This window comes from Neoarius graeffei, chromosome 3 (genome assembly GCF_027579695.1).
Source record: "Neoarius graeffei isolate fNeoGra1 chromosome 3, fNeoGra1.pri, whole genome shotgun sequence".
Taxonomy (NCBI): domain Eukaryota; kingdom Metazoa; phylum Chordata; class Actinopteri; order Siluriformes; family Ariidae; genus Neoarius; species Neoarius graeffei.
Genome location: NC_083571.1, coordinates 54,296,144 through 54,320,016, shown reverse-complemented (window position 1 = coordinate 54,320,016; position 23,873 = coordinate 54,296,144).

Genomic DNA, 23,873 nt, shown 5'->3' with positions numbered 1-23,873 from the left:
ACACTGCTAAAATGTAAAAAAAGAAAATAATTTATGTTGTTGTGAAGGATACAACTTTTCTCTACAAAATACAAAAATGTGTGTTTCCACAATAAAATACAATATTATTTGCAAATTTTTTATTTTAAAATTTACAATAATTTTCGGTTCGACATTATACAACATCATACTGGTAAATAAATACAATATCACTGTATTTTGCTTTACAGAATTTTTATGTCGTGATTTCACAGAATTTTACTGTTGATTTTAGTGACTTAGAGGAACTGTGTAGAACTTTCACAGAGTACTGTAAATACTAAAAAAAATGTTGTGTGATTTTTTTTTTCACCATTGTTTGGGAAATCCCTTGATTTAGATTAAATTTGAAATTAAAAAAAAGAAAGAAAAAGAAAACTGACACAATCTTTCAAAAATGTTTTATCCCATCTCAGGCAACAATCTTATTTTTAACATCTTCTTTGCAGTCAATGGCTGAATTTTCTTCTTAAATATGTAACCAGGTTGCATTTTTAGCAAAGAATTATCCAATAAATAAAATTCATCTAATTAGCATTCATTTAAATTGTTAATTTCCTTTCACTTTACAATTTTGGTTGCAGGGTTTTTCTGCCAAAATGACCTCATTGTCCAGTTTCATGATATCACAGAAAATAAATGAAACATCAGGAACACAAGAAATAATTTTTCTTTCTACACCCTTTGGGAAATTCAGATGATTCATTTTCCTCATAAAATGTTGCAAATGTTTTATTTACTGTGTGTGTATATATGTATATATGTGTGTGTGTGTGTGTGTGTGTGTGTGTGTGTATATATATATATATATATATATATATATATATATATATATATATATATACACACACACACACACACACACACACACACACACACACAGTACTGTGCAAGTCTTAGGCACCCTATTTTTTTTTATACAAACTTTGTTATAGATTTCTATTTTATGATTTCTACATTATCAAGTCAGTACAAAAACATTTTAGAGTCCAAACGTTTGTTTTCCAGCACAAAATTAAATGATACAGAGAAAAAAAGTTTATATCTGAGCAGCATATTACATAAGAGATGATTTTTCAGATTAAAAAGAAAACATAATGAAGGCTGCTGGGTTTTGCTACAAAACGAAGACGCAAGTGTGACAAAGTGTCCAGAAGAACTGTGGCTGGTTCTGTAAGATGCTCAGTAAAACCTACAGCTCATTTCCTTATCAAACTGCACTCACTGTACCTCAGACTACTATTTTTTTTTTAAGCAAAGGGTCGTCTTATGTCAAAGCCATTTTTGATCTACAGCATTTCTTTAAATGTGCCTAAGACTTTTGCACAGTATTGTATATTAAGTGAATGCTGTAGGAACTAAAATGTACATGTTTCATAATATACAGTGTATAGTGGCCGCTTCACAATAGAGGATGTTTCAAACATGAAAACATCACTGTATATGAATAAATGGATCCATGTCTTAATGGGGAAATAAGGGGGGGGGGGGGGGGGTTACATATTTTGCTGATTATATTTTGAGGTATAGTGTTGTTATAGTGTTCAGGAACAGGCTGAAATGCTATACACTCTCTGAAATAAAATGATCATATTGTACTTTTTCTCGTTACTGTGACAGCACCATCAAAAGCACATCTTTCACTGCTTTAGTATCCAACCTATCTTTATAACTTAAAAAATAATTGAGGGTACACGAGGGACACGTTAAGGAGCAATGGTGCACCTGACAAGCTTTAAACTAAAGGTTCATGAAAAGTACATCACAAGGAAATGCAGAGCTTGTAATAATGTTTTAGGTTATTCATCTAAAACATGCACAAAGGTGGTGGAACCTTAGCCATGTTTGCAATGTCTTTTAGTGGAAGTACAGGACACATTTGTAAATGCAATATCACTGGGACAAAAATGGCACCTCAGACGTGGAATCACTGAAATTTACTGTTAGTATACAGAAATGTGCATGAGTAAGGAACAAATACTGAGGTTAGACAGCATTGTGAAATATCATGAGGAAAAAAAGTCCTGAGGCGTGCAGTCTGTCCACTCATTTGCAGCATATAGGAGTAAAAAATGGCAATATGGAGGCATAGCAGGGCAATGAACACAAACAGCTATGCCAACATCTTGCCACCTTTTCTCTCCCAGGCAGACAGCTTCTTTATCAATTACTTATACTACTACAACTACTCCTCCTCCTCCGCCTCCTCCTGCTACTACTACTACTACTACTCCCCCTCCTGCTACTCTGACTCCTATTCCCCCTACTACTGGTACTACTGCTGGTAATAATAATAATAATAATAATAATAATAATAATAATGTCTATAAGACAGAATACAGTGTAAATCTTTGAGATATCAAGAACCCTGAACAAAGAAAGAAAGAAAGAAAGAAAGAAAGAAAGAAAGAAAGAAAGAATGCAATGTCAAAAATATCTTTTTTTAAATAAAAACTAAATACAGTTTAAATCTTTGACATAACAGGTACCCTGAAAGAAAGAAAGAAAGAAAGAAAGAAAGAAAGAAAGAAAGAAAATGCAATGTCAAAAAATAATACATTTTTTCAGTGAAAACTGAATACAGTGTAAATCTTTGAGATCTCAAGAACCAAGAAAGAAAGTTATAATAGCAGGATACTCACATATTGAATCAACCCATAAATATAAGAATCCTAAATTTTGAGTAATCTGAGGTGGAGTTGTGTGTTTCTCTTCAGTCGTGTTTCACATGAATGAAGGAGTAGTACTAAACGGATAGCCTGTCTGACCTGGAACGTGTTAGAGCAAGTCACGCCCAGCTGTGTGGAGAGAACGCATACCCACACACACACACATACGTAGGCGAATGAGTCGCGAGCGAGTCAGTGTTCATCAGAGCCGTCGGGGAAATTTCACTCCAGTGAGGAGGAAGAGACACACTGATTGGACACAGATGCTGCAAGGACAGCAGAATTGACTAACCTACCCTTACGGAAAAGTCATGTTCGTTTCATATGTTATCACTGTATGTTTTTGATTAATTGGTTATGTGACTAATACATGGGTGGGTAAGAAATTCAAATTTTTGCTTCACATATACCTATATATGGAGAATGAAACCATGCATATGAACAATGAATCATTGAAAATAAATAAATTATGTGCAAAAAAAAATCACGTGAAAAATCAAACCGCATGTGCTTTATATGAACAGTAAAGTAAACATTAAACTTGAAGAAAGAGAAAAAAGAGGGGCTGGTGAGGAAACAAGTGCCTGTAGCTGCTATAACAGAAGTAATAACAGAACCTAACTTCTCATCTTATCTCATTATCTCTAGCCGCTTTATCCTGTTCTACAGGGTCACAGGCAAGCTGGAGCCTATCCCAGCTGACTACGGGCGAAAGGCAGGGTACACCCTGGACAAGTCGCCAGGTCATCACAGGGCAGAACCTAACTTGTCTCACAAAAATAAATGTAGCTATAAATGGATAAAAAGAAAAGCCCACATTTTTAAGTTGGTGTTGTTGGCAAATTGATGTGGTATAAGAGCAAAATATAAATAAATTTTGGAATGTGCTGTTATAGGAAAGTGCTGAACTTCAGGGTGGTAACAGCATCACGCCATCCAGGTATTGATTATTTGCCTATTTCCTATAACAGCACATGACTTTAATTTTAATCAATACAATATCAATGTAAATAACTTTATCAATTATGATAGTATTGTATACCATATATACACCGATCAGCCATAAAATTATGACCACTGACAGGTGAAGTGGATAATTAACAGTTATTCCACAAAATTGAGTCGTGAGCTGATAGCCGGGCGGCACGGTGGTGTAGTGGTTAGTGCTGTCGCCTCACAGCAAGAAGGTCCGGGTTCGAGCCCCGTGGCCGGTGAGGGCCTTTCTGTGTGGAGTTTGCATGTTCTCCCCGTGTCCGCATGGGTTTCCTCTGGGTGCTCCGGTTTCCCCCACAGTCCAAAGACATGCAGGTTAGGTTAACTGGTGACTCTAAATTGACCGTAGGTGTGAATGTGAGTGTGAATGGTTGTCTGTGTCTATGTGTCAGCCCTGTGATGACCTGGCGACTTGTCCAGGGTGTACCCCGCCTTTCACCCATAGTCAGCTGGGATAGACTCCAGCTTGCCTGCGACCCTGTAGAACAGGATAAAGCAGCTAGAGATAATGAGATGAGATGAGAGCACTTTTTTTTTTTTTTTTTTTGAGGATTCAATAAATAAAAACTTCACACAAAACATCTGATAAAATCACTTCCGTTTAGAATGTAAACAAACTGGCAAAATGACAGTAGCGATTTGTGAAAAATGCTATAATAATAATTCTTGAAAAATAAAAAAGATACATTCTTCCCATCAAATATTTTTATTCCATATTTTGTTGCTTTTTTTGTATTTTGGGGGGTTTTGTTTTCAAGGAGAGTTTTTATTTCGCCCTCGGTTGGTTCAATAACATGCGCCGCCCTTTTGTTTTTCTCTACTCATGGTACCGGTATATGAGCTAATAGCCTAGTAGTAGAGTAGCCAATCGGAGCATGTGATTGTGCATATCCAGGGAATGTGGATAGAATAACATTGATTATCTAATTACAGTGGCACCTGTCAAGGGGTGGGATATATTAGGCAGCAAGAGAACAGTCCGTTCTTGAAGTTGATGTGTTGGAAGCAGGAAAAATGGGCAAGTGTAAGGATCTGAGCGGCTTTGACAAGGGCCAAATTGTGATGGCTAGATGACTGGGTCTGAGCATTTCCAAAATGGCACATCATCTTGTGGGATGTTCCCAGTATGCAGTGGTTAGTACCTACCAAAAGTGGTCCAAGGAAGGACAATCGGTGAACCAGTGGCAGGGTCATGGGTGTCGAAGGCTCATTGAATCGCATAGGGCATGAAGGCTAGTCCATATCCCACAGAAGACCTACACCTTTCTATTTTAGGCAGCATTAACTTTTTCAGCAGCTTGTCCTGCAGTATATGCAGTGTGTGTGTGTGTGTGTGTGTGTGTGTGTGTGTGTGTGTGTGTGTTTATTTATTTATTTATTAGAAACTCCTGTAATGTTGCTCATGCATGTAATTATACAATCAACCAATCATATGCATAAAATCATGCAGATGCATTTCAATCAGAATCAGGAAGAAGTTCTAGCTCAATGATTTTAATCGTGCCACAGTTGTTGGCTTTTCAGAAACTGCTGATCTCCTGGGATTTTCATGCACAGCACTGGTTTTGGAGTTTCGGTCAAGGCTTCGGATATTCAAATAACCAACCTTTACCACTGTAGTGAGCAGAAAAGCATCACTGAAAGCCCAACATGCTGAAGCTTAAGGTACATGGGCTAAAACAGCAGAACACCTCATCATGTTCCACTCCTGTCAGCCAAAAACAGGAATCTGAGGCTACACTGGGGACAGGCTCACTAAACCTGGCAGACTAAAATTGGAAAAAGACCCTAACTGTCACCTTCAGCTGAGAGGAAATTGGTTCAGATGGTCATGAACAACCCAGGAACTACCAAGGATCTCTAGAACTCAACTAATTCTGCCAAGGTTTCTAATAAAGTTGCCGGTGAGTGTACATGTATGGATAAATTCACACATATTATAGGAAAATCGAATGATGGTGGGGATTTTTTGCCCTCTCTTTTCCACTTGCTTTCACTCACACACTTCTCACACTGGATAAATTACTTTTTTGCTGGGTAGTTATAATGGCATAATGAGTCATGACTGTCGGTTACCATTCACTGGAAAGAAGTCTAGACTGAAGCTGGGCAGGGAAAAACAAATCTGCTGCATGGTCAATATTTTCACTGAGTCAAAGTCAGCTCAGCTCTGACTCAGTGGCCATTTCTGTCCAACATCTGCGTGTGTGTTGGCCCTCTGTTCCCCTCCATTCTCCTTTCATCTGCCAACCTTAAAAATTGTACAGCAACTAGTGTAGAAATATGGATATTTATTCTGCAGGGTTTTCTTTCACAAAAAAAAGCAATTGACTGTGAAAACTTGCTAAAGCAGCCAAGTCCATTTACAGTTGTGGTCAGAAGTTTACATACACTCATCTTGGACATGAATGCCATGACAATATTGGGCTTTCGGTGATTTCTTTGAACTGTTCTTTTTCTATGGCACAATGATTGTACAACAGCTGTACTGAAAAAGTTAATGCTGACACTTTTCTGTTTTAGCCAGCATAACAATTTTCAGCAGTTTGTGCTATAGTGGCTCTTCTGTGGGATTGGACCATATGGACAAGCCTTCATGCCCTGTGTGATTCAATGAGCCTTCAACACCCATGACCCTGTTGCCAGTTCACTGGTTGTCCTTCCTTGGACCACTTTTGGTAGATACTAAGCACTGCATACTGTGAACACTCCACAAGATGATGTGCCATTGTGGAGATGCTCAGACCCAGTCATCTAGCCATCACAACTTGGCCCTTGTCAAAGTCGCTCAGATCCTTTGCCCATTTTTCCTGCTTCCAACACATCAACTTCAAGAACTGACTGTTCTCTTGCTGCCTAATATATCACACCCCTTGACAGATGCCATTGTAATGAGATAATCAGTGTTATTGACTTCACCTGTCAGTGGTCATAATGTTATGGCTGATCAGTGTATTTCTATGACAGTCATGTCTATGAGGAGTGTATGTAAATTTTAGACCGCAGCTGGGTATGAATTTGAGATGTTGAGGTCATGTTTGGTTGAAGTATTAATAAGATGCTGTAGATTCATACAGGAAATGTCGATTCAAATTAAATAATGATTTATATGTACTGAAGGGAAATTATATGTCATGGTGCTAGACTATTGTCTTTGCTGCCTTACTAAAGCTTTCCTATTTAACCAAGTACATTTGATATTGTGACAGTTTTTATGCTGAGCTAAATGAGGAACTGGGAGACAGATTTGACAGTGCAGGTGCGTTCTTTTATTCTCATGCTATTTTCACTTTTCAGTGATTTTACTTCTACCACATAGGAACCCTACACACACAAACACACATCTGGGGGGGTTTACACGACAGCTCTCGCTCTCTGCTTACCAGCCATGTGAAAGACACACAGAGACGCATTAACAGACAGACAGTAATTTGACACAGGTGTAACTTTTTACATTACCTGCTGGTTCAACCTGACTCCTCACCATTCACAGTTGATACTCATCCATGGCCCACTGCCACAGATGTGGTATGTCTGTTGTTCTCTTGATAATGTTCAGCACAATTACAGTGACAGTTTCAACAGAAAAAGCTCATTCACAGAAACTCATTATTCACAAGCAAGAATGAGACAAGGTTCACCACTTTGTGAAAAACTGTGTGGGCAAATAGTTCAACAGTTTACAAACAACTTTTTTCAACATACAATTGCAAGGAATTTAAGGATTTCACCATCAACAATCCATAATATCATGAAAAATTCAGAGAATCCAGAGAAATCTCTGCGTGTAAGGGGCAAGGTTGAAAACCAACACTGAACATCTACCCATGACCTTTGATCCCTCAGTGACATTGCATTAAAAAGCGACATGACTGTATAAAGGACATGAATACATGGGCTTGGGAGCACTTCATAAAACCGTTGTCAGTAAACAAAGTTTGTTGCTGCATCTACCATGCAAAGTGAAAGCCATATATCAACAACATCCAGAAATGCCACTGACCTCTCTGGGCCTGAGCTCATCCGAGATAGATTGATGCAAAGTGGAAAAGTGTGCTGTGGTCCGACAAGTCTACATTTCAATTTTTTTTTTTTAAATGATGGACATAGTATCTACCAGGTTAAAGAGGAAAAGGACCATCAATACTGTTATTGGCACAAAGTTCAAAAGCCAGCATTTGTGATGGTATGGAGGTGTGTTAGTGCCCATGGCATAGGTAACTTGCACATCTGTGAAGGCACCATCAATACTGAAAAGTACATACAAGTTTTGGAGCAACATATGCTGCCAACCAAGAGACATTTTCAGAGCTGTCCTTCCTTATTCCAGCAATGACAATGCCAAGTCACATTCTGCACATGTTACAACAGCGTGGCTTCATAGTAAAAGAGTGTGGGTGCTAAACCGGCCTACCTGCCTTCCACTGAAAATGTGTGGCACATCATGAAGTACATAATATGACAACAGAGACCCCAGACTGTTGAGCAACTGAAGTCATATATCAAGCAAGGGTGAGAAAGAATTTCATTTTCATGACGTCAACAATTAGTGTCCTTAGTTCCCAAACGTTTACTGAGTTTTGTTAAAAGAAAAGGTGGTGAAACACAGTGGTAAACACGCCCCTGTCCCAACTTTTTTGGAACGTGTTGCAGGCAACAAATTCAGAATGAGTATATATTTACAAATAAATAAATTTGATCAGTTTGAACATCAAATATCTTGTCTTTTTATTGTATTCAACTGAATATAGGTTGAAAATGATTTGCCAATCACTGCATTCTGTTTTTATTTATGTTTTACACAGTGTCCCAACCTTTTTGGAATCGGGGTTGTAGACAGAAAACTTTCTCTTTTTTGGTTTTGCAATAACATGACACGCTGCACATTTTTCTCTTATTAACTTCAAAAGAAAAAAAAAGAAGGGAAAGGGTGACAGAACAATCGTTTATAGCTGCTAAAACATTTATCAAAGTCTTAACAGTAGATAAAGAGAACCCAATTAGACAAATGGCAAAAATATCATATATTTGTTGAGGAAAATGATTCAATATTGCATATCAGTGAATGGCAAAAGTATGTGAACCTCTAGGATTAGCATTTAATTTGAAGGTGAAATTAGGGTCCGGTATTTTCAATCAATGGGGTGATAATTAGGTGTGAGTGGGCACCCTGTTTTATTTAATGAACAGGAATCTGTCAAAGTCTGATCTTCACAACACATGTTTGTAGAAGTGTATCATTGTACAAACAAAGGAGATTTCTGTGGACCTCAGAAAAAAGTTGTTGATGCTCTTCAGGTTGGAAAAGGTTACAAAACCATCTCTAAAGTGTTTGGAATCTACTGTACCAATCCACAGTCATAGAGATGGATCACATTTAAGACCATTGTTACCCTCCCCAGGAGTGGTCGACCAACAAAGATCACTCCAAGAGCAAGGCATGTAATAGTCCACAAGATCACAAAGGACCCCAGGGTAACATCTAAGCAACTAAAGGCCTCTCTCACATTAGCTAATGTTAATGTTCATGAGTCCACCATCAGGAGAACACTGAACAACAGTGCTGTGCATGGCAGAGTTACAAGGGGAAAGCTACTGCTCTCCAAAAAGAACATTGCTGCTCAATTACAGTTTGCTAAAGATCATAAGGATAAGCCAGAAGGCTATTGGAAAAATTTTGTCGATGGATGAAACTAAAATAGAACTTTTTGCTTTAAATGGAAAGCATTATGTTTGGAGAAGGAAAAACACTGTATTCCAGCATAAGATCCTTATCCCATCTGTGAAACATGGTGATGGTAGTATCATGGTGGTGGTAGTGGCCTGTTTTGCTGCATCTGGGCCAGGACAGTTTGCTATCACTGATGGAACAATAAATTCTGAATTATATCAGCAAATTCTAAAAAAAAATTTCAGGACATCTGTCCATGAACTGAATCTCAGGAGAAATTGGTCACACAAGAAGCCAATGAGCCTGAGCACACAAGTTGTTTGGGCAATGGTTAAAGAAGAATAACAAACAAAAATATTTTGGACTTTTTTGGAAAGTCCTGACTTAATCCAATTGAAATGTTGTGTGACCAGTTCATGTAAGGAAATCCAACAACATCCCAGAGTTGAAGCTAAAATTCCTCAAAGCAGATGTGCAGTTATCGCAGTCACCAGAAACATTTAGTTGCAGTTATTGCTGCACAAGCGGGTCACACCAGATACTGAAAGCAAAAGTTCACATATTTTTGCCACTCACTCATATGTAATATTGGTACATTTTCCTTTATAAATAAATGACCAAGTATAATGCAGTATGTTTGTCTCATTTGTTTGAGTACTCATTATCTATTTTTAGGACTTTCATTGTGAAATTCTTATGATGTATTACATCATATTTGTGCAGAAATATAGAAAATTTAAGAGTTCACAAACTTTCAAGCACCACTGTAGAAAATGAAAAGCTCCATCTAAAAGACAGATGGTAATCATTGAGTCACCATTATCTCACAGTGATAGTCCTATAAATTCTATCATATATTAAGCCACATCATGGTCCAATACTATGTTGATCAGCAAGGCTAAGCTTTGATAATGTGCCCATTGTTTTGAAATCCCAAACCCAAAGGTGGGATTTAAGTCCCCCCTTTGCTGCAGTAATAACCTCTGCACTTCTGGGAAGACTTTACATTATATTTTGGTGTGTGAAGTACAGGGATTTTTGCCCATTCAGCCACAAGAGCATTAATGAAGTCAGGTATTGATGTTGGCTGAGAAGGCCTGGCATGCAGTTGGCGTTCCAATTCATCCAAAAGGTGTTTGATGGGGTTTAGCTCAGAGCTCCGGACAGGTCTGGGGTCCCTTAGAGGGTTTCCAGTTGAGGGAAATGCATAGAAAGACATTTTAGATAATTTTGTACATCCAAATTTGTGGCAACAGTTTGGGGAAGACCTTCATATGAGATTGATGGTCAGGTGTCCACACACATTTGGCCATATAGTGTATTTGGTCAACTCATTTGACTTATCACGTTAGCCCACAAAAGCATGGCATGTTTCAGAGATCATCTCATCTCATCTCATTATCTCTAGCCGCTTTATCCTGTCCTACAGGGTCGCAGGCAAGCTGGAGCCTATCCCAGCTGACTACGGGCGAAAGGCGGGGTACACCCTGGACAAGTCGCCAGGTCATCACAGGGCTGACACATAGACAACCATTCACACTCACATTCACACCTACGGTCAATTTTAGAGTCACCAGTTAACCTAACCTGCATGTCTTTGGACTGTGGGGGAAAACGGAGCACCCGGAGGAAACCCACGTGGACACGGGGAGAACATGCAAACTCCGCACAGAAAGGCCCTCGCCGGCCACGGGGCTCGAACCCGGACCTTCTTGCTGTGAGGCGACAGCGCTAACCACTACACCACCGTGCCGCCCCGTTTCAGAAATCATAAATAATTATAATAAGAACCTAGTTTATTGGACTTAGCAGCAAAGGGTTACTAACTAACAAGTCATACAGTGAGTCTGGTATGTTTCCTCAATAAATGTGGAAAAACTTAGGGCTTTTTAGTGTATTGCTCCAAAAAGCTCATTCTGCCACAGTGTTCAAAAGTGTGTATTATTACAAGGAACCAGTACACATTGAAAAATCAATCTAACTGTAACGTTAACCTTCAAGATCCTGAAGGTTGTGGCCAGAAAAGTGAACAAAAGATATCAGACGCTCTCTGGCTCATGGTCAGATCAATAAAGGCTGAGACTACTGGCTTTAAGGCTAAACTAACTGGCTCGTTGCACTTCCAAGCTCACTAGTAGTTTATTTTCCAGAAACAGAGAAAATCCAAAGGCTAAAAAGTCTAAAATTAGTGCTTCTGTTTTACAAAATGATACCTCAATGAATTTCAGTGATTGAAGCTAGATTATTTTCAACTCCAAATTAATCATTATGAGAAAAGGTACAAACATGAAACTTGCTTGATCTTTTTTTTCTTTTTCACCCTGAGTCATTCCCCTGGTATACCTGCCGCACCCAGGCTTTCCTCCCACTTTACAAACAGGTGAATGGGCCAATATCCCAATCACAATGCATTTATTCAAAGCTGAACACTAACGCTGACAGGTTTTACACCACCCACTTTCTTCACCTTTTTCAACTTTGCAACTCAGAGTTTTAAGACATATACCACTTAAAGGGAAATGTTTGCATTACCCAAGGTTTCAACATAGCTCTTTTTTATATCATTTTTCACAGTTGGATTTTTAGCATACAAATGATCAACATCAGAGAAAATAATAACTCCATTGCACTGAATAGCATGAGAGCGTGCAGGCATATTCGACAATAAGACCACTGAAAATATAAGGCAAAAAAAAAACAAGTCAGTGAATTGCTATGAAAAAAGCAAAAGGCAGTGTTAGAATAGATATATCAAGAAGGAAGGGGGAAGATTGGACAAGCAATCAGGCAGAGTTAGAGCAAGAAAAATTACAACTGAAAAGATCCAAAAGCTCAGCTGAGGTTGAAAACTTTTGGAGGTAGTTCTAAAGGCAAAATATTAATTAACATATTCAACATATTAAATATTATATAAAATGATAAATAAAATTTTATATAATATTAATTCTATAAAAACACAATAATATATAGTTTATAATTTATATAAAATTTATATCACAATTTAATTACTATGATTGTTATAATTAGAATTATTATAATTATAGTTGTTTATTTATATAAATGTTTATATAGATTTGTATAATATAAATATAGATTTAATATTAAATAGCATTTTAAATTCCATTATTAAATTAAAATTATTCAAACATATTAACATATTAAACATTAAATAGCATATTAATTCTTAAATAATATTTCTGTCACCTTCATAAACATTGTATTACCTTTAGAACTGATATGATATTGGTTTTACTGTTAATAACTTAACATTCACTACTTGACCATTTTTACTTGAACATCCTTGAAACCCAATTAAAAAATGTGGTTATACATTTTGTCCTAAGGGTATACAAACTTTTGCATTTGCTGTGAAAACAAATTTGGAGTGTGTCCATGGCAATGTCAGAACGTATATGATAGTTTCAGGGTGTGAGAGGATTTTTAACCCTTTCAGACCTGATCTTTTCCTAGATATTACCACAATTTATGTTTTTTTTTCTAATATTCCTCTATTTAAACCCTTTACAAACAAGGATTAAAAGTGTGTGTGTGTGTGTGTGTGTGTGTGCGCGCTTCTCAATCCCCTCGTTTCCCCCATGACTCATGTCGTCCCTCTGTAGCGCACCAATTTACTGAATCCGTCCTGTCTGAGTTTGTGCCAGAGAGACTTCCTGTCCTCCTTGGAAGTGCACGAACTTATCCAGATAATGACTGTATCTTTAGAACATTTATTTATTTTCTTTAGAAATTACTCATTTAAAGTACTTTTCTGCTCAAATGTCAACAAGTCATATTATTTATACATTATAATGATTCTGAATATCACTGAAAGTGAATCACTGATATGACTCTTGGACTTTCCGGATATTATGAAAGTAACCAACCTCCCCTTTTTAGCAAAAATACTGGAAAGAGTGGTTGCTTCACAGCTTCATTCCTTTCTCATTGAAAACAATCTGTATGAGCCCTTTCAATCTGGTTTCTGCACACATCACAGTACAGAGACTGCTCTCCTGTGAGTGGTGAATGACCTCCTCCTGTCTGCTGATAGTGGTTCACTTAACATTCTCATTCTCCTTGATTTATCTGCTGCATTTGACACCATCAGTCATGATGCAATTATCTCCCGTCTGTCAGATATTGGTATCACAGACATACTGTAGCCCTCCAATGGTTTCAGTCCTACCTCACCAACAGACCACAGTTTTTCACAGTGGGTCTATATAAGTCCTCCATGTCCCCTATTACTTGTGGTGTCCCTCAGGGGTCTGTTCTTGGGCCCTTCCTTTTCCTTATATATATCCTGCCCCTTGGCCAAATTATTTGTAACCATAGTCTCAACTTCCATTGCTACGCTGATGACATCCAATTATATCTCACTACATACTCCCCCACTGACCCCCCCCCAGTTCTCTCAATGACTGTCTATCAGACCTAAAGTTGTGGATGCAGAATAATTTTCTAAAACTTAGCACAGATAAAACAGAAATCATGCTTATCGGCCCCAGATCTCCATTGTCCAAATCCTCCAGTTTCAGTCTTAACATCGACGGTGCACTTGTTAAATCTTCGCCTGTTGTTAGAAACCTTGGAATTCTGCTTGACCCCTCACTCAACTTTGATCCTCACATTAAATCCCTCACCAAGACTGCTTTCTTTCACCTCCAGAACATTGCCCGCCTTCGCCCCTTTCTTTCCACTCGTGATGCTCAAACGTTGGTCCACTCCTTCATTATGTCCCACCTAGATTATTGTAACTCCCTTCTCATTGGCCTTCCGACTAAATCCCTTCAAAGACTATAATACATTCAGAACTCTTCAGCGAGACTCCTCACCCATACCAAACCATCTGCTCATATCACCTGTTCTGTCCAGAATTAAATAGAAAATCATACTACTCACCTTCAAAGCTCTCAATAACCTTGCTCCTTCTTACATTTGTGACCTTCTGACCCCTAATACTCCATTCCGTTCTCTCAGATCCTCTAGCTATAATCTCCTTGCTGGTCCTCGCACTAGACTCTCTACCCTGGGTGGCAGGTCCTTCAGTGCCATGGCCCCCAACTTCTGGAATTCCCTTCCTCAACCCCTCCGTGACTCCTCTTCTCTTCTTTTCTTCAAATCTAATCTCAAAACCTTGTTGTTTCATGATCATTTCTCCACCAGTGCATAAACTCACCACTCTTTAGCAACTCCTTTTTTTTTGTGGCCTTTTCTCTGACCTATGTAAAGCGACCTTGAGTTTGAGAAAGGCACTATATAAATGTAACTTATTATTATTATTATTATTATTATTATTATTATTAATAGAATGGGGTTCTGTTTTCTGTTATTATGACCTCTGCCAACTTTTGTTTGTTTGTTTGTTTGTTTGTTTGTTTATCTGACTTTTCTCAACGTAACTCAAAAAGCAGTGAATGGATTTTGATTAAATTTGGAGGAAAGATGGGCCAAGGAGCAGCTGATTAGATCTTGATGTCAATCTGAATATGTGGCTTGGTGAAGGTGTTCACTCTGCCGAGTGCCTTTCTAGTTGTTGTTGTTTGAGCATTTTAATTTATTTTGTTATTTTGTTTGAAGCAAGTCTGACTGGCGACTTGAAATAATTAGCCTAATTATTGTATAATCTCCACTTGGGCCTGTTGTGTTCTATCAGTGGAACATTCTACAGTAAAAATCTCTATTCCTACGAATAGTCAGACGACACCTTTGAGTAATAAGCTTAATTATCAACAGTTCAACAAATAAAAATGGCAGTCATACATGTCACGGCTAACGGCTGTCCCGTAATACTAACGGCTGTCCCTGGCTGCACAGTTTTGAGAGCCCTCGCTTTATAGACATCGAAAATTAAAGGCAGGTAATAGAATGTAGTTTTGAAAATGTTCCTCTGTATATTTGGTCAATAAATAAATAAATAATTTATGATATATTTTTAATAAAATACATATATATAGTGCAAAAGTCTTAAGCACCCTATTTATTTTTTCATACACTAAAAAATGATTTGTTGTTTTAACTTTAAGTTAGTGTCTGGGCTGCCTTGAGTTCATTGAAATTCATATAGTAAGTTAAATTGTTCGCCTCATTGTGTCAACTTACTATATTCCTTTCAATGAGCTCAAAATTTTAAGGCAGCCCGGGTACTAACTTTTTTAAGTGAAAACAACAAATCATTTTTTACAGTGTACAAATTTTGATAGATTTCTATTTTATGACTTCTACATTATCGAGTCAGTACAAAAAACATTTTAGAGTCCAGACGTTTGTTTTCCAGCACAAAATTAAATGATACAGAGAAAAAATATTTGTATCTGAACAGCATATTACATAAGAAACCACTTTTCAGATTATAAAAGAAAACATAATGAAGGCTGCTGGGTTTTGGTACAAAATGAAGAAGCGAGTGTGATAGTCAAAGTGTCCAGAAGAACTGTGGCTGGTTCTGTAAGATGCTCAGTAAAACCTACAGCTCATTTCCTTATAAAACTGCACTCATTGTACCTGAAGTGAAAATATTTTGAACACGAGAAGATAAAATTCATATCTTGAAGCCAACGTGTAATGTTCTTTATATTATATGGACAGATCCACACACAAAAAAATTACATTTTATATATATATATATATATATGCAAGTTAATCAAAAGAATTTTAATTGTGAACTGGTTCACCATTTTGACAACACAACGCGCGTCTAGTCAGTGGCAAAACACTGGGAGTGACCTCATTGAAGTGAAATATCAGGAATTATTATACATACAGGACACTTTTTCAATGGAATCAAAACGTATTCTATTCCCTTCTAGCAGGTTTCATTCATTTGGTTTGATAGCATGCAATATTTTTAGCATATCGCTTATCCTACATATATATGTCACTCTACCCAATGGAGAATGAGCACTGAATGTGATTTACAATATTGCATGGTTGTCAAGACAACATGATGTCACACGTCAGAGCTGATGTGAATATTGAATGAGAAATTTTTCTGCTGCGCCTGCGCAGAAGCATTCTTTGTTTGCCGGGAAAGAGAAAGACATGTTGAACACCTGAAAGGCTACAGAAAATTCATAAGAAAGAAAGCACAACTTTATTCATCACACACTTGTGAAATTCCTCTCTGCATTTAACCCATCTGAAGCAGTGAACACACACATGAGTAATGAGCACACACACATACCCAGAGCAGTGGGCAGCCATGCTAACAGTGCCCAGGGAGCAGTTGGGAATTAGGTGCCACGCTCATGCATATTTACAAGAGAAAAACATATCAATGGACATTAAAAAAAAACTGGAAAAGAGTGTATGCATAATAATAATGGCTTTTTTTCATGGTCTATCACCATTCAGCTAGCATGATACTGAATAAGTCTTCAACTCGTTCAGTATCATGCTAGCTGAATGGAATATATCTGATAGGCCATGAAAAACAAGCCAGCCAATATTATTATATACGTCACTCAGATCCATGATGTACAACCCCGATTCCAAAAAAGTTGGGACAAAGTACAAATTGTAAATAAAAACGGAATGCAATGATGTGGAAGTTTCAAAATTCCATATTTTATTCAGAATAGAACATAGATGACATATCAAATGTTTAAACTGAGAAAATATATCATTTAAAGAGAAAAATTAGGTGATTTTAAATTTCATGACAACAACACATCTCAAAAAAGTTGGGACAAGGCCATGTTTACCATTGTGAGACATCCCCTTTTCTCTTTACAACAGTCTGTAAACGTCTGGGGACTGAGGAGACAAGTTGCTCAAGTTTAGGGATAGGAATGTTAACCCATTCTTGTCTACTGTAGGATTCTAGTTGCTCAACTGTCTTAGGTCTTTTTTGTCGTATCTTCCGTTTTATGATGCACCAAATGTTTTCTATGGGTGAAAGATCTGGACTGCAGGCTGGCCAGTTCAGTACCCGGACCCTTCTTCTACGCAGCCATGATGCTGTAATTGATGCAGTAAGTGGTTTGGCATTGTCATGTTGGAAAATGCAAGGTCTTCCCTGAAAGAGACGTCGTCTGGATGGGAGCATATGTTGCTCTAGAACCTGGATATACCTTTCAGCATTGATGGTGTCTTTCCAGATGTGTAAGCTGCCCATGCCACACACACTAATGCAACCCCATACCATCAGAGATGCAGGCTTCTGAACTGAGCGCTGATAACAACTTGGGTCGTCCTTCTCCTCTTTAGTCAGAATGACACGGCGTCCCTGATTTCCATAAAGAACATAAAATTTTGATTCGTCTGACCACAGAACAGTTTTCCACTTTGCCACAGTCCATTTTAAATGAGCCTTGGCCCAGAGAAGATGTCTGCGCTTCTGGATCATGTTTAGATACGGCTTCTTCTTTGAACTATAGAGTTTTAGCTGGAAACGGCGGATGGCACGGTGAATTGTGTTCACAGATAATGTTCTCTGGAAATATTCCTGAGCACATTTTGTGATTTCCAATACAGAAGCATGCCTGTATGCGATGCAGTGCTGTCTAAGAGCCCGAAGATCACGGGCACCCAGTATGGTTTTCCGGCCTTGACCCTTACGCACAGAGATTCTTCCAGATTCTCTGAATCTTTTGATGATATTATGCACTGTAGATGATGATATGTTCAAACTCTTCGCAATTTTACACTGTCGAACTCCTTTCTGATATTGCTCCATTATTTGTCAGCACAGAATTAAGGGGATTGGTGATCTTCTTCCCATCTTTACTTCTGAGAGCCGCTGCCACTCCAAGATGCTCTTTTTATACCCAGTCATGTTAATGACCATGTTAATGAGCCAATATTTGGCATGAAATTTCAAAATGTCTCACTTTCAACATTTGATATGTTGTCTATGTTCTATTGTGAATACAATATCAGTTTTTGAGATTTGTAAATTATTGCATTCCGTTTTTATTTATAATTTGTACTTTGTCGCAACTTTTTTGGAATCAGGGTTGTATTTCATATGAAAAATGCAAGGTTCTTCAACACGAGAAGATAAACTTCATATCGTCAAGCCAACATGTGATTTTCTTTTATTACATAGACACATTCAGAAATTAGAAGTACCCAAATTTATCAAAACAATTAATCGATTTCCTCACAAATGAAGATATTGGAAAATATGTTAGTGACATGACTGGAGTATTTCCCACTAAAACATTTGTGTCTATATAATGAATGAATGAATGAATGAAAAACAAATCAATTGGCAGCAGGGGTGTCAGAAGCATTTTTAATATAGGGGGGACACACTGGCGGGGGGTCCTCCCCCAGAAATTTAATTAATTAGATGCCATTTCCTCCATTCTAGTGTATTTTTAACAGGTTGTTAAACACCTAATTTTACCTACAAAAGTCACTTAATTCAATGACTATTTTAGAGACTCAACGATAAGTCCTCATTCAACCAGTCCATATGTTCATCAGCCTGTTTTTAAACCCACTGCTCTGCCTAAGATAATGAGATGAATGTGACACAATTTACCACCAACAATGACTTTATGGGTGCATTTTACTTTTTATTTTGCGTTTCCTTTTTTATTTAGTTCTAGATGTAACACAACATGCCACTGTGTCAAGCAATAGTGACACTCAACTGTATGTTTAAAAATAAGAATATTCATAATTTCACACAATGAACAGGCATGACATGGCATCATGCAAACTTCATAACACAAAATTACACTGTGTCAAGCAATGACACATAAAAGAGAACTTCACACAATGAACAGATGCAATTTTGTTCACCACCAAGAGTGACTTTAGTGGGTGCATTTTACTTTTTTCCGATTTAGTGATACTCGTAACAAAAATGACATGGTATCATGCAGTCTTCATAACACAAAATTACACTGTGTCAAGCAACGGCACATAAAAGATAACTTCACACAATGAACAAGTGCAGTTTTGTAAGCCTACATGCAATGGTGGTACTACAGTAACGTTTCATCTCATTATCTCATTATCTCTAGCCGCTTTATCCTGTTCCACAGGGTCACAGGCAAGCTGGAGCCTATCCCAGCTGACTACGGGCGAAAGGCGGGGTACACCCTGGACAAGTCGCCAGGTCATCACAGGGCTGACACATAGACACAGACAACCATTCACACTCACATTCACACCTACGGTCAATTTAGAGTCACCAGTTAACCTAACCTGCATGTCTTTGGACTGTGGGGGAAACCGGAGCACCCGGAGGAAACCCACGCGGACACGGGGAGAACATGCAAACTCCGCACAGAAAGGCCCTCGCCGGCCACGGGGCTCGAACCCGGACCTTCTTACTGTGAGGCGACAGCGCTAACCACTACACCACCGTGCCACCCTACAGTAACGTTTACAGATGAGTATAACAAATACACTACCGTTCAAAAGTTTGGGGTCACTTTGAAATATCCTTATTTTTGAAAGAAAAGCACTGTTCTTTTCAATGAAGATCACTTTAAACTAATCAGAAATCTACTCTATACATTGCTAATGTGGTAAATGACTATTCTAGCTGCAAATGTCTGGTTTTTGGTGCAATATCTCCATAGGTGTATAGAGGCCCATTTCCAGCAACTCTCACTCCAGTGTTCTAATGGTACAATGTGTTTGCTCATTGCCTCAGAAGGCTAATGGATGATTAGAAACCCCTTGTACAATCATGTTAGCACAGCTGAAAACAGTTGAGCTCTTTAGAGAAGCTATAAAACTGACCTTCCTTTGAGCAGATTGAGTTTCTGGAGCATCACATTTGTGGGGTCGATTAAATGCTCAAAATGGCCAGAAAAATGTCTCGACTATATTTTCTATTCATTTTACAACTTATGGTGGTAAATAAAAGTGTGACTTTTCATGGAAAACACAAAATTGTCTGGGTGACCCCAAACTTTTGAACGGTAGTGTAGATTTATAGATATAACTCCTCCTTACATTGGTGCCACCACAATTTCTACCACTTCATAACTTTTATCCCCCTTTCCTTCACAATCCACCTGGAATAACATCCATCTCTCTCCATTGCTTTCCTTTCCACTATTCCTTCCCCATGCACTAATGCTGCGTTCATGTGCTATGGGAAGATGATATTTTCCAGTTGGGAAGTGGTATTTACCAGTGTGTTGTGTTCACATGCTTTTGTTGTTGTTGACAAATTAAAGATGGTGGACCAGATTCAGAATCAGGCCTGTTATTTGGCTAAAACAATTATAGATTGCCTTGTTCATCAGCTGCAGCAGGAATATGAGTTATCAAAAGTCAAAAGGTAAATAATGCTGAATATTTCCTGATCATGACAAGTAGAAATTTTCTTAACACATTGAATGCCATGCAGTTTTTGGAAATTTGGCTGTAGCCACAATGAGAGTAGCCAGTATCTAGATCATTGTTGGCGTTCTTTGGACAGCCACAGAATATTTTGTATTCGGCTATAATATACATATTATAATAATATAATATACATAACATGACTCGTTTAAAAGGTGAGAGTCAGCTTTCCGTAGGTGAAAACCACTTCTTTCTTGGTTCATAAGCTAGTCTTGTACCGCTCGCCGCCATGTTGAAAAGGTTAAAGTTCATCTCATCTTGGCAACTCATCTCATCTCATTATCTCTAGCCGCTTTATCCTGTTCTACAGGGTCGCAGGCAAGCTGGAGCCTATCCCAGCTGACTACGGGTGAAAGGCGGGGTACACCCTGGACAAGTCACCAGGTCATCACAGGGCTGACACATAGACACAGACAACCATTCACATTCACAGTCAATTTAGAGTCACCAGTTAACCTAACCTGCATGTCTTTGGACTGTGGGGGAAACCGGAGCACCCGGAGGAAACCCACGCGGACACGGGGAGAACATGCAAACTCCGCACAGAAAGGCCCTCGCCGGCCACGGGGCTCGAACCCAGACCTTCTTGCTGTGAGGCGACAGCGCTAACCACTACATCACCGTTCTCGGCAACTCATCTCATCTCATCTCATTATCTCTAGCCGCTTTATCCTTCTACAGGGTCGCAGGCAAGCTGGAGCCTATCCCAGCTGACTACGGGCGAAAGGCGGGGTACACCCTGGACACGTCGCCAGGTCATCACAGGGCTGACACATAGACACAGACAACCATTCACACTCACATTCACACCTACGGTCAATTTAGAGTCACCAGTTAACCTAACCTGCATGTCTTTGGACTGTGGGGGAAACCGGAGCACCCGGAGGAAACCCACGCGGACACGGGGAGAACATGCAAACTCCACACAGAAAGGCCCTCGCCGGCCACGGGGCTCGAACCCGGACCTTCTTGCTGTGAGGCGACAGCGCTAACCACTACACCACCGTTCTCGGCAACTCGTGTATCAAAATTTTCTACGAGTTGCCCAGTGGAAAATACCACAAGAGGCGGCGTTCATGTGTGCTTTCCATGTCGGCGTTTGGTATTTACCATAATTCCCATAGCACATGAACGCACCATGAGTTCCCGTGTTACTTTCCAGAGGGAAAACCCGGAGTGGATTTTCAGTGGTCTGTGTATTCTCTTATCGATCAAGTGGAATGGATTCTTTCACGAAGCAATAGAAACGGCGCTGGATGAACTGATATTTTATGTTAAATGTGGGGGGTGACGTCCAAATGAAGAATTATGAAATGTGAAGGGGACACGCCGCCTTCATATTCAGTGGTGGCGACGCCCATGATTGGCAGGAGGCTACACTTTAAAATCATCTCTCTTGAACTACAGGGTGTTTGTTGAGTGTTCCGTGTGTGCAGTTGAGATTCCACCCTCCCGATTAATCCGCAGCGCTCAGAGTGCTGACTGAATCCTCAGTGTGACCGTTACTTGCTAATTCATGTTCTCCGGCATTCAGTGAAATTTCTGCAGAATCAATGCCTGAGTGTTGTTATTGTTGTAAAGAGCGCGCGGTGTGGAGGCGCGTGAATCCGGGGAGATTCCAAGCGCAGCCTGGATCACTGAAACTGACAGAGAGAGAGAGAGAGAGACAGAGAGAGAGACAGAGAGAGAGACAGAGAGAGAGAGAGAGACAGAGAGAGAGAGAGAGAGATCACACAGAGCTCCACGAATTTCGCGCGAATTTCTGAGACAGCGCACGCGCGGGGGTTTCTGTTCCTGAGTCACACCGGGGAGCACCACCAAGCCAATTTTTTTTTTTTTTTTTTGTGAAGCGGAACTGTAAAGTTACCCTCAAAGAAACTTTCTTTTCTCATCTCATTATCTGCAGCCACTTATCCTGTTCTACAGGGTCGCAGGCAAGCTATGTACGAGAGGCGTGGTACACCCTGGACAAGTCGCCAGGTCATCACAGGGCTGACACATAGACACAGACAACCATTCACACTCACATTCACACCTACAGTCAATTTAGAGTCACCAGTTAACCTAACCTGCATGTCTTTGGACTGTGGGGGAAACCGGAGCACCCGGAGGAAACCCACGCGGACACGGGGAGAACATGCAAACTCCGCACAGGAAGGCCCTCGCTGGCTGCTGGGCTCGAACCCGGACCTACTTGCTGTGAGGCGACAGCGCTAACCACTACACCACCAACTAGAAATAATAATGATAATAATAGAAGAAGAGGAAATGCTAAAAATATATTTTTTACAGTAGTAAAATGAACAGGGCGGCACGGTGGTGTAGTGGTTAGCGCTGTCGCCTCACAGCAAGAAGGTTCTGGGTTCGAGCCCCGTGGCCGGCGAGGGCCTTTCTGTGCGGAGTTTGCATGTTCTCCCCGTGTCCGCGTGGGTTTCCTCCGGGTGCTCCGGTTTCCCCCACAGTCCAAAGACATGCAGGTTAGGTTAACTGGTGACTCTAAATTGACCGTAGGTGTGAATGTGAGTGTGAATGGTTGTCTGTGTCTATGTGTCAGCCCTGTGATGACCTGGCGACTTGTCCAGGGTGTACCCCGCCTTTCGCCCGTAGTCAGCTGGGATAGGCTCCAGCTTGCCTGCGACCCTGTAGAACAAGATAAAGCGGCTAGAGATAATGAGATGAGATGAACATTACTAGGAGAAACAACAGCACCACCACTACAACTATTATTTATTAGTATTAGTATATTAGTATTACTAAAATAAATTTTAGTAAAATAAAAAGAAGAAACCTTTATTCGTCACATTCACACTTCAAGCACAGTGAAATTCATCCTCTGCATTTAACCCATCTGAAACAGTGAGCACACACACGCACGCATACACTCAGAGCAGTGGGCAGCCATACCAGAGCGCCCGGGGAGCAGTCAGGGGTTCGGTACCTTGCTCAAGGGCACTTCAGCCCAAGGCCGCCCCACGTCAACCTAACTGCATGTCTTTGGATTGTGGGGGAAACCAGAGCACCCGGAGGAAACCCACACAGACACCATGCAAACTCCACACAGAAAGGCCCTCGTCGGCCGCGGGGTTCGATCCTGGAACCTTCTTGCTGTGAGGCGACCATGCTAACCGCTACACCACCGTGTAATAATAATAGAAGAAGAGAAAATACTCCAAATATTTTTAGTAAAATGAACATTACTACAAGAAACA